We start from the raw sequence: 16,795 nt of genomic DNA on the forward strand, positions 1-16,795 counted from the left end.
CTCTCTTGATTTCAGAATAACCAAACAATCTCTGGACTTGTCTTTCTTCACCGATCTGCCCAGTCTAAATGCAGTTACAATTTTAAAGTCTTTATCCTCTTCAATTCCCCAAAATTTGGAGAATAAAAGTGTCAAAAATCCCTCCAAGTTGCCTTCCTCCAATTCTGGGACAGCTCTCAACCTGAGGTTATTCTCCTTGTTTCTCAATTCCACCATCGACAGGTAGGCCTGTTGTTCCCCTACCTGTCTTTGCAGAGGCTTGATTTCACCTTTAATCTCATCAACTTTTTTACTTGCTTGCTCCGCTTTTTGATAGGCTTCCACAGCTAATTTATGATTTTCAGCTGTAGCTCCTTGTAGATTCTCAATTGCCTGTGTGTTCTGAGAGACCTTTTCAGAAAGTACGCCAATAGTAGTTGTTGCTTGGTCTATTTTTAGTGATTGACTGTCCACTTTTTGATTTAAAATTGCTAGTTGTTCTAGAATTTGTTTCAAAACTGTGTCAGATCCTCCTGTTGCCATGTCCTCTTCAGCAGGCTGTTCGGCCTCCACCTCCTGTGCTATCAGGACGGTTGGAACAGATGATCTGCGATGATGAGCTAAAGTTGTTTGGACAAGTTGCACAGGCTTCCTTTCTTTTTCTTTTTCTTTTTCTCTTTCTTTAGCTTTAGCTGCTCTTGTTTTCCCTGTGCCACTCATTCCACACCTGCCTCTTGTTCAAGGTCAAGTTATCCTTTATTCCATGAGAAAGCAAGTCCGGAGTACACACAATTAAACCACAGAAATTCCAAACAAAAAATGTTTCCCAGGCCTCTATAGCTCCACAGTCCTCTAGGGGGAGTATCTTAAAATTTCAGGGAAGGAAAAGGTTTTTCCGCCATTTAAAGTTTCTGTAATCTCTTTTTTAGTTTGTAATTCCAAGACAAAAAGGAAGATTCGCAGAGTCCTTTACTTTCTAAGCTAAAGCCACTAGGAGCCAGACTGGTAATTGCAACAGTATTTCAAACGTTTAAAGTTTCAATATATGTAGCAGCTTAAAATCTTGTTACTGTAGTCCGCAGTTTGACAGCTCAGTTACATACTGACAGCCCGACGACTTGCGTTCTTAAAACAAAGTCCCAAATTTAAATCCCATAGGCAAAAAATAAAGTCTCTCTTGATCTTTTAAATAAGAAGACTGCAAATTCTGTAAATGCACGATAGTTCCACTTTACAAAGTTCCCATTAAGCGCCTCAGCGCTCCTCTGTACTTTGCTTTTGATCTTGTAAGCAGTATCGGGAGACGGACTTCCTTTTACTCGCCACCCGTTTTCAAACCCGGAGAAAGGATATTTAAAGTCCAAATTGTAGTTCACTTTACTCACGGGTATGTTGCTTGCCGAATTGATGTTCACAGGAAGAAAGGTCGACGCTCATCAGCAGCAGCTGCGCGGCTTCGCCTCCCGCAGAAAGAGCGATGAACTCACAGCGCCGCTCCCCCTTTCGCGCTCCGGAGCCCCTTACGGGGTCCCTTCCGCACTTCTGGGGAAGTTCCTGGCGCCCGCCGAGTCCCACGGCCACGGGCTCCCTCTGCCCGTGGTTTTTTCAAGCGGGTCGTCGCTATGCCGCAGCGAACGACCCTTTTCTGCGGAGCCCCTCTTCAGACGACGAAGAGGACCGCCATCGCTGTTTCGCGCCGCCTCCGGAAGTCCATTAGTTTCTACTGTTTTATTGGTTTATTGTATAGTCTTTATAACATATTCTGTTCTGAAGGGGAGAGGGTCAGGGCTGCCTGGGAGTGGGCCTCAGCCAACAGAATGGCTGGGGCAGGTTCCACAGTTTGGGATGCACTGAGACACCCAATCGCAGTGATCATGGGTAGGAGGAGGAGTTACGCTAAGACCAGACCATGTCGCTACCGAGGAGGCAGATTTAGTTGTTGTTTGAACACTCTCCCTGCCTCCAGGTCTGGTCTTGACCAGAAGGATACTGGAATCAACAAGGGAGACCCACATGACTGTAAGGTGCTGCTTGCAATGCCAGGTCAATGATCCACAAGACCACTGTCATCCATGATTTGATCGCGGGTGGAAGAATTGATCTGGCATGTGTGACAGAGACTTAGTTGGATGAAGCAGATGGGCCTGTCCTTGCTGCTGCTTGTTCACCAGGTTTCTCTTACGCACAGCAAACTAGGTCATATGGGGGTGGGGGAGGGTTGCAGTGAATTTTAGGAAGTCATTAACTTACACTGGGCGTCCTATTGGGAAGACCCAGTTTTCTGAGTGCATGTTCTGGAAGTTGGGCAATAGGGGAAGTACAGGATTCCTTTTGGTGTACCGACCTCCCCGCTGCACCAAGGATTCCCTGCCTGTTGCAGGTTGTGGCGGATGTTCTCCCAGATATACCTAGTTTGGTTGTCCTAGGGGACTTTAACATCCATGCCAATGTGACCTTACAAGGGGCTGCTCAGGACTTCGTGGAAAGCATGGCCTCCATGGGGCTGTCCCTGAATAAGTTTGGCCCAACTCATAGTCACAGGCATGCCTTAGACCTCTATGGACGTTGGTGATCTGACACTAAGTAAAAGTGAAACAAAAGAAGTGCCATGGTTGGATTACTTCCTGGTACAACTGGACTTCTCCTTGACCCATCGAGCCTACCAAGTGGCGATAGTGACGGTGAAGAGGACTTTCTTCATCGCCTCTATTGCATCTGCAGAAAAAAGTAGCAGGAGACTCTTTCAGGTGGTTCGCAATCTAATGGAATCACCTCCATCATCAGGCCCCAAGTTCTCCTGCAATGATTTTGCAAAGATTTTTGCAGATAAAGTTGCTCAGATTTGGAATGAGGTAGACTGCACCATGGGAGCAGGGGTGGGATGGGTGGGACAAGTCCTGTCTAGTCAAGTTGCATGGGATCATTTCTAATCTCCTATCTCCGAGGATGTAGACAGGCTACTTGGATGAGTGAAACCAACCACATGTCTCCTTGATCCTTGCCCATCCTGGCTCATAAAAGTGATCTGGGAAGGGATGGGCAATGGGCTCTGCGGGGTGGTGAATGCTTCCCTCTGTGAGGGAGCCTTCCCAGATCTGCTGAAAGAGGTGATTATTAAACCACTTCTTAAAAAACCATCTTTGGACCTGGCCAATATGGCCAACTATCGCCCAGTCTCAAATCTTCCATTCTTGGGTGATTGAGTAGGGGGTAGCTGAACAACTCCAAACAAACCTGAATGTGGATGATATCCAGCTCTACCTCTCTTTTAAATCAGAACTGGTGAAGGTCCTGTGTGGGTGCCTGGAGGCAGTTGGAGGATGGATGGTGGCTAACAGATTGAGGTAGAATCCTGTCAAGACAGAAGTATTCTTTTGGGGGGACTGGGGGGTGGGGGACTCCCTGGTCCTGAATGGGGTAACTGTACCCCTGAAGGAGCAGATGTGCCCCTGAAGGAGCAGATGTGCAGCCTGGGAGTCATTTTGGATTCACAGCTGTCCATGGAGGCGCAGGTCAATTCTGTGTCCAGGACAGCTGTCTACCAGCTCCACCTGCCCGCAGACTGTCTCACCAGAGTGGTACATGCTCTAGTTATCTCCCACTTGGACTACTGCAATGTGCTCTATGTGGGGCTACCTTTGAAGGTGACTCGGAAACTACAATTAATCCAGAATGCGGCAGCTAGACTGGTGACTGGGAGTGGCTGCCAAGACCACATAACACCGGTCCTGAAAGACCTACCTTGGCTCCTGGTATGTTTCCGAGCATAGTTCAAAGTGTTGATGCTGACCTATAAGACCCTAAATGGCCGCAGCCCAGTCTACCTGAAGAAGCGTCTCCACCCCCATCATTCAGCCTGGACACTAAGGTCCAGCTCTGAGGGCCTTCTGGCAGTTCCCTCACTGTGAGAAGTTAAGTTACAGGGAACCAGGCAGAGGGCCTTCTTGGTAGTGGCGCCCGCCCTGTGGAACGCCCTCCCTTCAGATGTGAAGGAAATAAGCAACTATCTGACTTTTAGAAGACATCTGAAGGCAGCTCTGTATAGGGAAGTTTTTAATGTTTGATATTTTATCATGTTTTTGATATTCTATTAGGAGCTGCCCAGAGTGGCTGGGAAAACCCAGCCAGATGGGCGGGGTATAAAATCATCATCATCATCACCATCCTCAACTCCCCCCCCCCCAATCAAAAATAAGTCCCATAAGTTGTAAACTTTCCTGATGGGGTAAGAAAGCTTCCACTGTCAGAGGCAGTAATGCTTCTGTGTACCAGATGCTAGAAACTGCAGGAGGGGAGAGCACTGACACTGTGTATTTGGGCTTCCCAGAGGCATCTGGTTGGCCATTATGAGAACAGGATGTTGAGCTAGAAAGGCCACTGGAACTTGCTGGAACTCAGTTCCAGTACCTCTCAGGTGGATGCCATTGCCATTCCAAGAGAACAAGGGAGTCCCACACCTCTTTTTCTAGATAAATAGCAGTGGCCACAGGGCTAGTCTTATGCAGGAAAGTCTTATGTTCTTATGCTCTAGCCTCTTGATCATTTTGATTGCTCAATTGCTTCATGATATAAAAGAAAAGATATAAAGGAAAACTGTTCAAAGGCACATTATGGCAATTCTGCACTAGATGAACCCTTTTTAAGGGCAGCCTTCTGTGGAGCGCATGGTGGCAGTCCAATTTGGTGTATGTCCACCAGTTATGGAACTCTGTTAGCCTCCTTGCCCAAGATGCCTGCCTTCTCTTTCAGCCATGGGTCTCACACTACAACATCTGATGTGTTCAAAGAGCCAAGAACTTTCATTCTGACTGTACTGGAGGACTCGTTTTAATAACTCCATGCTGAAGTCTGTGAGAGCTGCAATATTTTTGGTATGATTCTTTCACTTTCATTCAAAGCCCTGCTTGGATGTCATTAGCCTTTGTTACATTATCTCCTCTGTCCAGCCTGTCTTGGTGAGTCATTCCACATAGACTAGCAGATCCTTTAATAATTCAGCTCGTTAGGAGATGATATCCAACTGTCCTTTGGAATTGCCTTGAAGACTAAAGAAGAAGAAGAAGAAAGGAAATCTAAGAAACCAAGTTATCCCAGGAGAAGCTATTATCTCCACTGCCCATAAGGTGATGCTAACAGGAAAGGCTGCAAAGTGGGGGACAATGACTTCCATTCAGGATTTCTAAAATGTTGAAAAACTTGCTCATGAGGCAGATGGGCAACAGCTGCAAATATTAACAAAGCATGGATGGGATTAATTCCTTTCTTCCACATCAACACACCCTGAAAGAGTTTCATTTGTGGACATGTCTTGTCCAGACAGGCACTGAGGGAGGCCTAAGGATGGAAGAAGGCATTATTTCCCATTCAGCTTTCTCTATTAATTGCATGCAGCACTGTTTCTGTCCCGCTGCATTTCTCCATCTGCCAAAAACTGTTATTCTTCTCACTGTCCACTGTGGCAATATTACAGAACCTCTTATCATTGGCCATGCTGCCTGAGGCTGATGGGAGTTGAAGCCCAACCTTTGGCAGGCCACATTTCCCCATTCCTGCTATAAAAAGGTTACAAAGGAGAAATATAGAAGGACAAGAGCCACAGACAAGTGGCTAGCAGGACTTCACAGCAGAACAGGGCTTTGTTTCATTCAACCACTTAATCCCAAATTAAATTTCACAAAAGGCCTGTGGTTGTACTACAGAATAATAATAATAATAAATAAATGCTGATTGTATTCTGGGCACTGCATGCTTTTAGGGCAATGAAAGGAAAAACACAATTTAATCTGTTTAACAGACTGTGTTATTGGATTAGGACTTCTTTGGCACTTTGGGGAGAAGTCCTTTTGCTGTTATTCAGATTCAGAGAGCAATTGGGTGCCAAGAACTACAAACAACACACACACACAGGCACCATTGTGGCATGGGAGGACTCAAAAGCTTGACCTCCCCCAGGATTCTCCAAGCTCCTTCTCTGAATTTTCAGTTTTTATTACGAAAGAAGAAGTAGAATCCACTTTTACGTCAAGAGAAATGAGGAAGCAAGATCCAGGCCATAGCTCAGTGGTAGACCAGCTACTTCTTATGTGGAAGGCCCCGGGTTCAACCTGCAGGTAAGCCTGGAAGAGACTAGGGCTCAGCACAACCCTCCTCAATCCACCCCATGGCTCCAACCCAGGGACCCCCAGTCAGGCCAACCTGCCTTTATCCAATCTGGGGACCACTTAACCTGCCTCAAATCCAGTCCCAAATTAATTTGGAGAGTGTGGCTTATGTTTAATTAGGATTAAAAACATACGGCTGGGGTGAGACATTACATATCCTTCCCCCATTTCTTACCAAGCATGGGGTGGTGGTGTTTTCATTTTGCTGGATGCTCCTGTGGAAAAGCTGCTTACGAACGAGCATCTTGTACCCCACAAGATTTCTGCACTGATATTAGGTTGAGGCAACAGGCAGGAAGGAGAGGCAGGTGTCATTGGGAGGAAGTAGGCCCAGATTGGGAAGCAGACCAGGATTGGAGGTGGGGGAAAGCGGCATGTGTTGTAAAAGGCTGCAGTCTGGTGCCAGGCATTATCTGAGCAAGTTGGTCACTCAGAGCTCTTCCTGCCTCGTGTGTGCCTCTTCAGGACTGGAACAGGACAGCAAACAGGACATACAGGCACAGATGCTTGTTGGAGGAGAAGCCCCAGTTCTTCATTGAGGTTTTGTGGGTTGGGAAGCACAGGGGTCACAGAGGCTGATGCTTTATCTATCTGGGGCTTGCTTTGAAAGTCAGATCAACACATGGTCTCAAGAAACAAAGGAAACACATGCTGGAGGGTGCATGATATGGCTAATTGGACCTTTGTCATTAGCATTACAGACTGTGCTGGAGAGGGAGAGCAGATTGCATTTAGCTCTATGTTTATGGTGGTGGTGCCCCCCCCCCACTCCATTGGTGGAATATGTTGGTTTTCTGTAATTTTCCTATGCAAAAATAATTTCCCTAAGAACTATTTTCTTTCCCTTTGGAAAATTTTCACTTTGTTTCATTAAAACCTTGTGGTCTCCAGTTATACACCACTCCATATATATCCCCCCCAAAAAACCTGCTCCAACACCCGGTGTGGCCCACAGGGGTGGGGCTAGCCACCCGCGGGGGTGCGTCAGCATCGGCTTGTGTCCCAGGGGGGTGCATCAGTGGCAGGAAGTGTCCCATTGGCACCCATTGGGGTGCGCCGGTGGCAGGGAGTGTCCCAGGGGGGCAGAGCTTGCAGTGATATCACCCCCCTCAGGGAAGGCACATGGGGCAGCCCGCACCCACCACACCCACCTTGCTCTGCTACTGCCTCACCTTTCTTTCAACTTGTGGAGGGGCTGTGCCATCCCAACCCACATTTTAGCCACAGCTAAAGTTACAGGAGCAACAAGTTCATTGCTCAGTTGAGATCTGAATGTGGGTTCTAATTATCCCAACTACACTTTTCATTTTCAAATAAATATATTTGCTGAAACTGCATGTGTGTGCGTGCGTGCGTGCGTGCGTGTGCATGTATAGAGGACTGGAAACAATTAATTAGAAATTTTCATTAAGTATAATGACACTCTCCAAGAATGCTTTCCAGGCCTTTCCAATCAAGCACAGCCTTGACAAAGCTGTTTTTAACCTTGACACTGGAACACAACTGGAGAAATGACTGAAGGCATATATATTCCTCCAAAATGTATTGTTCAATAAGCACAGGATCAAGTGGCCTCTGATTAAATCCAAATAATATGACATTTTGGAGTGGAAAATGTCAGTTGGTGAAATAGACTATGATCTCACCCTTTGCATTAAGCCAAAACATCCTTGATATAATGTTAGCAATAAAACTTTTTCTTTTTGGAATTTGGAAACGAGGCTACAACCTACTTGTGAGGGATACCTCCTGTTTTCTGTCATTTGTTCCTGATGCATCATATTGCAATTTTCTCCCTGTTTGGAGACCTGCCTCCTTAAATTTTGTTAGATACAACTCAATGGAGTTGTCATTCTTCAATGTTCGACTCTGGGTCGGCTCTACCATTAGACAGAGTGTGGCATCTGCCTCAGGCAGCAGATGCTTTGTGGCTGTAGTGGCAGCCTTCCAACCATTCCTCCTAAGCTTCCTATTAATTCTCCTCTTCAGATCAGAGCTGTGTTTGCCAGTCTTATATCAAGATTTCTGTGCCAATCCAATCAACATCTTGCCCTCTGCTTCAGGGAGGAGAATATCCTGGGCCAGCCCTGGTTCAACTCCCTCCTCAGAATCTACAGAAGAGCCTTTCTTCTATCAACCTAATGTCCTCAACATGATGCCAAATTGCATCAGCTGCAGCCAGGGTGGATAATGATCAGGCATTATGGGAGCTGTAGTCCAACAACTTCTGCAAGGCAACAGGGTATTTATTTATAGCATTTTATGCTCATCCTTTGTCAAATGATCTGAGGGTGAGCTGCGGAAAGCTGCACTAAAAGTTAAATATCTAAAAAGTAAATAGCAGGTGCAAGCAGCCTGATCCAGATTGTGACCCTAACTAGGAGTATGAGGATTTAACTCAGGGAAAGGAAACCTGATGCACACTAGAAGTTGTTGGATTCCTTCTCATCATTATTGATCCTTAGTCATATTGTCTGGAGCAGATGGGAGCCTTGGTAGCAAACTTTCCCCAAGAGCTGGGACGAGGAGAAGCAGGTGGAAAAACCCGCCTTTGCTGCAAGAGGTGCCTCTGAAGATTGCTTTTTCAAACTCCCGATAAAGTCAAATGTCAAGGAAGCAAAAGGGGAGCTATTTCAGTATTAGCAATTCTGTATGCAGCTGTTGATGATGAATATGATGTGTGCAATTAGAACAGCACACACTATTTAGTGCTCCGCGTTTTGCAAAATGGCTTTCTGTTCGAGTAGGTCCTTTCCCATTTATAATCAGCGACAGCTACCATTCACTGCCAGGAAAGCCTGATTCATTCTGACTCACTGCTGAAGTCCCTGCGCTGCCTGTGTGTGTGTGTGTGTGTGTGTGTGTCCACGTGTGAAGAATAATACAATATTCATGCTCTTTGATGGAGCCAGCGTGTATGTTCCTCGTGGAGGTACAGGCCCTGCCTTTTGAATTACCTGAATAATGGGCTGTGCCTCAAATGTAACTTCAGTGAAACTATTTGGAAGTCACAGTTTGGATAAATCTGGGCCATGCTGTAGTGTTCCCCCCAAAGCCTACTCAAAGTGAATTCTGAAGACGGCATGTTCTTTTTATACAGCTATGCTTGAAATTCTGCTAAGAGTTTTGCACGTACAGGAAAAATACATGCAGGCTACCTCAATATTTTTTTCCTTTCTTTCAGAGAAGAATACAGCTGAGCTGCTTTGAATTAAAAGACAACAACAGCATTCAGCAGGTGGCCCTAGCCTTTCCACAAACCATTAAAGACTAGAGATAAGGAAGAAATTTGGTTCAGATTACACTTAAATATGAGCCCGCCTAATCTGCACTTCTGAAAACAATATGTGAGCAAAGTCGTCCTTATGAAATTCGCACTTCTCTGATTTTTTCCAATGCAGTTTGCTAGGGTAAAGTGTACATGTAAGTGCATACATTGATGAAAATAAAATGCATCATATTAAGGGAAACTCCTTGCAATAATGGGTATATTAGGGAAAAAATGCATTATAAATGTGTATATTAGGAGAAATTCATACTAAACTGCAGATGAATTTTCTTGAGGACTTTAAAAAAAATCACAAAATGAAAACTAAATACTTACCTGGCCCGGGAGAAACCTTTATCATGAAGGAGGTTTTCCCAGGTTGAGGCTCATCCATTGCACTGCAGGTGTGCTGACCCCTGTGATTTCCACAAATGCAGGAAATTCAATGGGATAATTTCTGCTAGTGGGGGACTGTGCTCACGTTTTCCCCTGGGGGAAAAAAGAAAGACTGGAAAAATGAGAACTGGAAATAATTTGAAATGGACAGGTTTGCCTGTACCTACAAAGAGAGCTTACTTACTTTATCAAACCTTTATTAGGCATTATGGAAATAAAACCTTAAAAGAGAAAATAACATATAAAAGCCTTGAAATATATATAAAAAGGCAGCAGTTTGCTAAATGCATATATATATATACATATAGAGTCAGTGGTTTTCCTTGTTAACCTGTGTTAACATTCCTTGTTAACCCTGTTAACAAGGTTACAAAGAGAGCACAATTAAGGCAGGTCTCTAGCATAGTTATCCCTACCACACAGGAAAAGTAGGAAATGGATTTCATAAAGTGATATTTTAGTAAACACTGGGGAAGTAGAATATACAATTGCCACAATTCATGTTGAGATATAACTGCATAAGACAAGAACACTTCCTAGGCCTCTGACATGGCCCTAATCATCATCATCATCTGCCAGCTGATGTCATAGCTGAAAGTGGTCAGCTGACCTTGGAGTCCAGTAGAGAGACACTAGGAGCTATAAAATTGAAAATAGGTAGAGTTATTGAAAAAAGGTAAATGAGTAAAACTGTTCATGTGACAACAGTATACATTTAGCAAAAAGAGGTGTGGCCACACAGAACAAAATACCTTGACTGTCAAAGGCCAATAAAAAGAGTTGTATCTTCAGCAGATGGCGAGAGTTGAACAATGAAGATGCCAGGCACAAGGAAAACACAGGAAAGAGCAAAATACAGAGAGTGGAAAAATAAGTAACAGCAGGTGCACAGAATGTAAATAGTATTTTTTAAAAAATATCCCAGGTAATGAGCTTTGTATTCTGTCCAAGAATCTGGAGGTATTTTCTTTAACATTTCGAAGGATTGCATAGTTTTGGGAATAAATATTTACAGTGTTACCTCGGGTTATATACGCTTCAGGTTACAGACTCCACTAAACCAAAAATAGTACCTCGGGTTAAGAACTTTGTTTCAGGATGAGAACAGAAATTGTGCTCCGGCGGCGCAGCCGCAGCGGGAGGCCCCATTAGCTAAAGTGGTGCTTCAGGTTAAGAACAGTTTCAGGTTAAGAACGGACCTCCAGAACGAATTAAGTTCTTAACCTGAAGTACCACTGTATATCCAATTTAGTTGAATTTGCAATGGGCCAGTTCTTGCACTACAAAGTGTTTCTCTTAAACCTGTGACTTCTTAAGTTTAGGTTTTGAAATGTGTAACTTAGGAAAAGGCCAGAAATAGATCTCTCCCTCCATCTGTCTGAGAAACTTTCCCAATGTTCAGAATGAATTCATCGTGACTCCCACACAGAGCACCAAAGGATCAGGAAAAGCTACTGGAATGCGTCAGAAGGAGCTATTGAGAGCTACTGCACTCCAGATCTATTGTAGTTTATAGCAATGTTTGCCATCTGCCTGGCTGGTTCCTGTGTCTCCTGGAAAAGACAATCATGCTAGCACAGTGTCACAATTGCTAGCATTTTAAAGATCTAAATCTGAATGCAGAAAGTTCTGAAGCAAATCAAACAGCTGAGCACCCCTATTGTTACCTGATTCTGCAGAAGTCAAAATCTAGAAAACTCACTGTGTAGATAGTGTCATACAGTTAAGCCACTAGATGACTCTGGGCTTAGCTAAATCTGAATGGAATCAGACATTTTTGTTACCAAAGACATTTTGACACCTGAGGCGAACTACAAAATGGTGCCACCTCCGCACCAGGGAAGAAGGGGAAAGTGAAGATTTCTAACAGGAACAAGGGTTGAATAAAGATCTGCACTGGGAATGAGTGTAGCTGGAGACCAGTAGAGCCTCCTATTCAACAAGAGGCCACTGTAGAAGTGGTATGGGCAGGGGGGCTGCCAAGTAGCTGGCAGATCCAGCCTTCAAGGAGCATGCTACAGCTGTCGCCACACTCTTACTGATCTGTGCTGTGGCTACACCCTCAACCACTGCACATGGCAGAAAGCCTTCGCACCCAGTAATCATCATCATCATCATCATCATCATCATCATCATCATTATTATTATTTTACAACCCCGCCCATCTGGCTGGGTTTCCCCAGCCATTCTGGGCGGCTTCCAACTGAATATTAAAAACAGTACAGCATCAGACATTAAAAACTTCCCTAAAGAGGGCTGCCTTCAGTTGTCTTTTAAAAGTAAAATAGTTGTTTATTGCCTTGACATCTGCTGGGAGGGCGCTCCATAGGGCAGGCGCCACTACCGAGAAGGCCCTCTGTCTGGTTCCCTGTAACCTTACTTCTCGCAATGAGGGAACCGCCAGAGGGCCCTCGGCGCTGGACCTCAGCGTCCGGGCTGAATGATGGGGGTGGAGACACTCCTTCAGGTATACAGGACCGAGGCCGTTTAGGGCTTTAAAGGTCAGTACCAACACTTTGAATTGTGCTCGGAAATGTACTGGGAGCCAATGCAGATCTCTCAGAACCGGTGTTATGTGGTCCTGGCGGCCACTCCCAGTCACCAGTCTAGCTGCCGGTAAAGCAACACATACTACTTTGTCACATGCTTTACTACCCCTGTTTCTGAGTGACTGGAAAATGGATGGGTTGGGTGTATGGCTGGAAAACAGGGGGAAATGTGTGCATTTGTGCATGCTCTGTGTATGAGTGTATAGGATGTGTGCATATGGCGAGTCTATGCAGCGGCGTAGCGTAGGTTGTCAGCACCCGGGACAAGGCAAGTAATTTGTGCCCCCTAACCCGGGGCAAGGCAAGTAATTTGCACCCCCTAACCCGGGGCAAGGCAAGTAATTTGCACCCCTAACCCCTAACCTGCCGCCGCTGCCAGTTTCTTCTTGCTGCTGCCTGGGCTGGGGTATTTATGGTAAGGTAGCCACGGCGGTGGCGGCGGGTCCGTGTCAGGTGATCTGAGGTGAGTTGCCGCTGGCGCTGCCGCGCAAACGACGCCGCTTGCCTGGAGGAGGAGGAGGGCAGAGAGGCGAGGAAAATGCAACATGGCCCAGCAGCTGCAGCAGCGGCGGCGGCGGCGGGGCTGTGAGGAGGGGCTGCCTGGCGCGCCCTCCATGGCCCTGACGCGTGGGGACCGCGGTGAGCGCTGAGAGCCGCTGCCTGCCGGACGCCTTCAGCCCGGACGCGCACACAGTTCTTCGGTTCCGTGAGACATGGGGCTCTGCTACAGCCTGCGCCCAAGGCTCTTCAGCGACTCCGGAGGCGGCGAGCGCCCCCCCCAGATGTTGCGCCCGGTGCGGCCGGCCTCCCCTCACCCCCCACGCTACGCCACTGAGTCTATGTGCTATGTGTGTGTCTGTCTGTGTGGAGGGAGAAAGCCAAACTCCCTCTAAGCATATCCGCAATAACTAGAGAGTTGGTCCACTGTCAATGTGACTCCCAATTCCAAAATGTTTAGTCACCTTGTTGTACACAGACTGGCTAGCAACCTTCCAGAGTTTCAGATAGGGGTCTTTCCTAATCCCGATCTTATGTGGATATATGACTTGTTGTAACTAAGTACTGGTACCTTACAACAAGTGCCTGACTTTTCTTATTTCCTCCTCCATCCCAATTCATTTTTATTTTGTGCTGTGCTATTTTAAATTGCATTCTCAGGGCAGGGACTATAAACTGCTCTGGAAAATTGTTTTGCCTGAAGTGCAGCAAAACATTTTATACAACAACAACAACAACTAAATAAGTAAACACTAATGAATTCTAGCCTCATGAGAGAGTCTGGGGAGAGGGAAATACTTGTTTCTCTCTGCTGCCTCCACACTTTGCAAAACCTTATCAACTATCATAATGAGCTGATTTACTGAAACAACGTCTTCTTTGAGGTGAGATCTGTGTTTACGATAATCTGGGGGGACAAAACAGGGGCAAAAAACATAATGAGAATTCCCCTTGCTACGGACAGCCATTGTAGTAATTTCTCTTGAAATGTGCGACAATTGATGCTGAGATGTGGGCTCGTTTCAGGCAGGAGATGACAAATAATTTGGCACCAACCAAACTGTTGCTGTTTTAGACTTCTCCGGGCCATCTGCCATAGGGAAAACAAGAGGATATGTTTCCTGACTCAGAGGGACGCAAGCAGAGAAGTATTATCTGCATATGGATTTGTACAAGGTCCATCTGATACAGACACAGAGGCATTCGAGGTTAGCATTAAATCTTCATGTCAGTTTTTCCACTCCATATGGTTATTGGAAGTTCATCAGCAAAGGTCCTTCTGTGGGTGACTTAAAGGTTAATCCTGTTGTTAGTAAATCACCTAAAAAAGAGGGTGATGGTGGAGATATAGCTTAGCAACCAGGCAAGGGTGTTAAGATCTTCACTGAGGTAACACATGCTCTGGTTGGCACTGTTGTTCTGAGGGAGTGCTCTTCTGTACTTTTTAGTTGCCTTTCTTCCTGCTCTGTAGAAAAATATCTGTTCCTTTCTCCTCACTTATGCACTGCTTTTGTTTGCTTTCCTCAGTAAGGGGTTATCAGGATTTTTTTACTCTCTGGTGTCCATCTGCACTTTTAAAAATGACTTTTCTAAGAGTGATGAAGACAGCAATGGCTGGCATTGTTAACTAACTGGGAGGTCCACATTCTAAGCTGAGGGTGCATTGCCAACCTTCAGAACTGCCTGACTTTGCTATGTCTTTCTTCTTGCTACTGCTGCCTGCTCACCTTTCCTTTCTCAGTAGAGCAAGCAGTGACTGGAGCAGCTCCAACCTGTCTTGCCCCATCACTCTGGGCCAGGGACATCTTTTGGAGCCCATCAAGCCTCTGAACTCTTCCCTGCAGGGGGAGGGTGGTAAAGGCTATTTTATCATTCTGCATCTGTTGTAATGTGACCACCCCTCCCTGGGTTGGGGTTGAGTTTTGAACCTGTTGTTCTGTGATTATTTTTAGGAATATTTGGACTTCTGTTTACTTAAGGCTGTGGAACGTTTTTCAGCCTAAGAACCACATTCCCTTCAGGACAAACAACATGCCAGAAGCAAAATGTGGGCAGATCAATGAATGTGAGTTTTACCTTTGTGCAGTAGGCTGATTTACACACCCTCCCACTCACCCACCCACCCACATGCTCTATCCTCCATCCAGGCAAGCAAGAAGCATTCTGCTTTACACTGTTCTGATACAGGGTGAATAAAATATGGAGGGGGCAGGTAAGCCCCACCCCGCATAATTGATCATATGATGCAGCACGTACATACACACAATTTGAAAGGCAATGTCCATTAACTTGGGGAGCTGGGCCCCTTAAATATTTTCTTGTGCGGGGCAAAGATTCCTGTGTTGGCTCCTATGTTCTGATTTACCAGTAACCATTATTATTATTGGCAAAGGGCGCGGGTGGCGCTGTGGGTTAAACCACAGAGCCTAGGACTTGCCGATCAGAAGGTCGGTGGTTCGAATCCCTGCGACGGGGTGAGCTCCCCTTGCTTGGTCCCTGCTCCTGCCCACCTAGCAGTTCGAAAGCATGTCAAGTGCAAATAGATAAATAGGTACTGCTCCAGCGGGAAGGTAAACGGCATTTCCGTGCGCTGCTCTGGTTTGCCAGAAGCGGCTTAGTCATGCTGGCCACATGACCCGGAAGCTGTATGCCGGCTCCCTTGGCCCATAAAGCAAGATGAGCGCCACAACCCCAGAGTCGGTCACAATTGGACCTAATGGTCAGGGGCCCCTTTACTTTATTATTATTGGCAATAAGAGCTGTGAGGTGGTGGTGCTCTTCTGGCTTCCAAACACAGTGTGTTGTTGGTACTTACATGCTCAGGAAGTTTGGCACTGCACAGTGCAACTATATATTCCTCTGCAGAGAGGTAAGATCAGAACCTCCTATAATTTATCCATTACTTAGTTGGCATTTTGAATTTGGACAAAGGAGTTGATTGACAATGAGGCTGATGAAGCAGTCAAATTTCCTTTTTATCAAGAGCAAGATGGTGACTGTATGGGGTTCTTTCCGCCTGCAGGTTTCAGAAAATCTGTCAGGGTGTATGTTATTTCATTTTTCTTCCAGTAGAATGAACGCTTGTCCTTAAGCATTAAGTGTATATGGGATATTTTAAAGTCACTACTGAGCCCAATTGTTTTACTCCATATCCTGGCAATTACTTCATAAGTGGTTTGTGGGAAGCATTTTTCAATCTGAACTTGATTCAAGTGTGCCAGTGGCTCCGTGACAAATGCTAGGCCAATGGTAAACTGGTATATACAGTGACAATAGCTAAGAAGGAGAACAAATCCATTCCAGGGCTGCATGTTGCTGCAGTAGTTTTAAAAAAACCAGATATATTAAAATGTTACCAGGATAAAAACAACAGCACCTAAAACAAACCTATAATACAAGAAACAGATTGGTTTTTCAGAATGAATGATCACAATAGGAATAAGTCTTAGCAGAACTGATGTAGGGATGATTTTCCTTATTTATCTAATGGAAAAATATTGCTTCCTCAACAGTTTCTGGATAAATAATCATGCTTACTAGATTTTACTTGGCAATGGGAAACTATACCCTAACCCATGCATTAGGCATTTTCCAGGACTGGTTCCATTTTAGTGGTGGTGCTTGTGAGCTTGGCAAAGTGCTCTCTGGTGGCAGTAGCATAATTTTAATCTGAGCACTGAATGGTATTATGGAGGTCCCCTTCTTTAGATGGCAATGCATATTTCTTAATTCAAAATAGTGTTGTGTGCACCCCAGTCTCCAAGTGGTGAGAAAGTCCTTGGGTTCCAGCACTTACTGGAGGCTCAGTTTTTCTGGAATGAAGATAATTGAAGACTGCCTTTAGGATATTGGGTTTTACTTACGCACATATACAACCTGAACATCAAACAGCACTAGCATTCCAACAGATCTTGCCTCTCCATTAAGTTTCTAGGGGGTTCCCA

General features: G+C 45.4%; 1 protein-coding gene across 1 annotated transcript in view; it reads left to right on the forward strand.

Annotated features, from left to right (window-relative positions):
* The window catches only part of LOC309334006 (syntaxin-3-like), a 31,682-nt gene extending 21,701 nt beyond the window's left edge, over window positions 1-9,981 (forward strand). The window contains exon 3 of the transcript XR_014152782.1: window positions 9,325-9,981. The gene's annotated coding sequence lies outside the window, so the exon portion shown is untranslated. The remainder of the gene's footprint in view (window positions 1-9,324) is intronic.
* Window positions 9,982-16,795: the final 6,814 nt, after the last annotated feature.

Source organism: Podarcis erhardii (genome assembly GCF_964252035.2).
Source record: "Podarcis erhardii genome assembly, chromosome: Z".
In the NCBI taxonomy this organism is placed as follows: domain Eukaryota; kingdom Metazoa; phylum Chordata; class Lepidosauria; order Squamata; family Lacertidae; genus Podarcis; species Podarcis erhardii.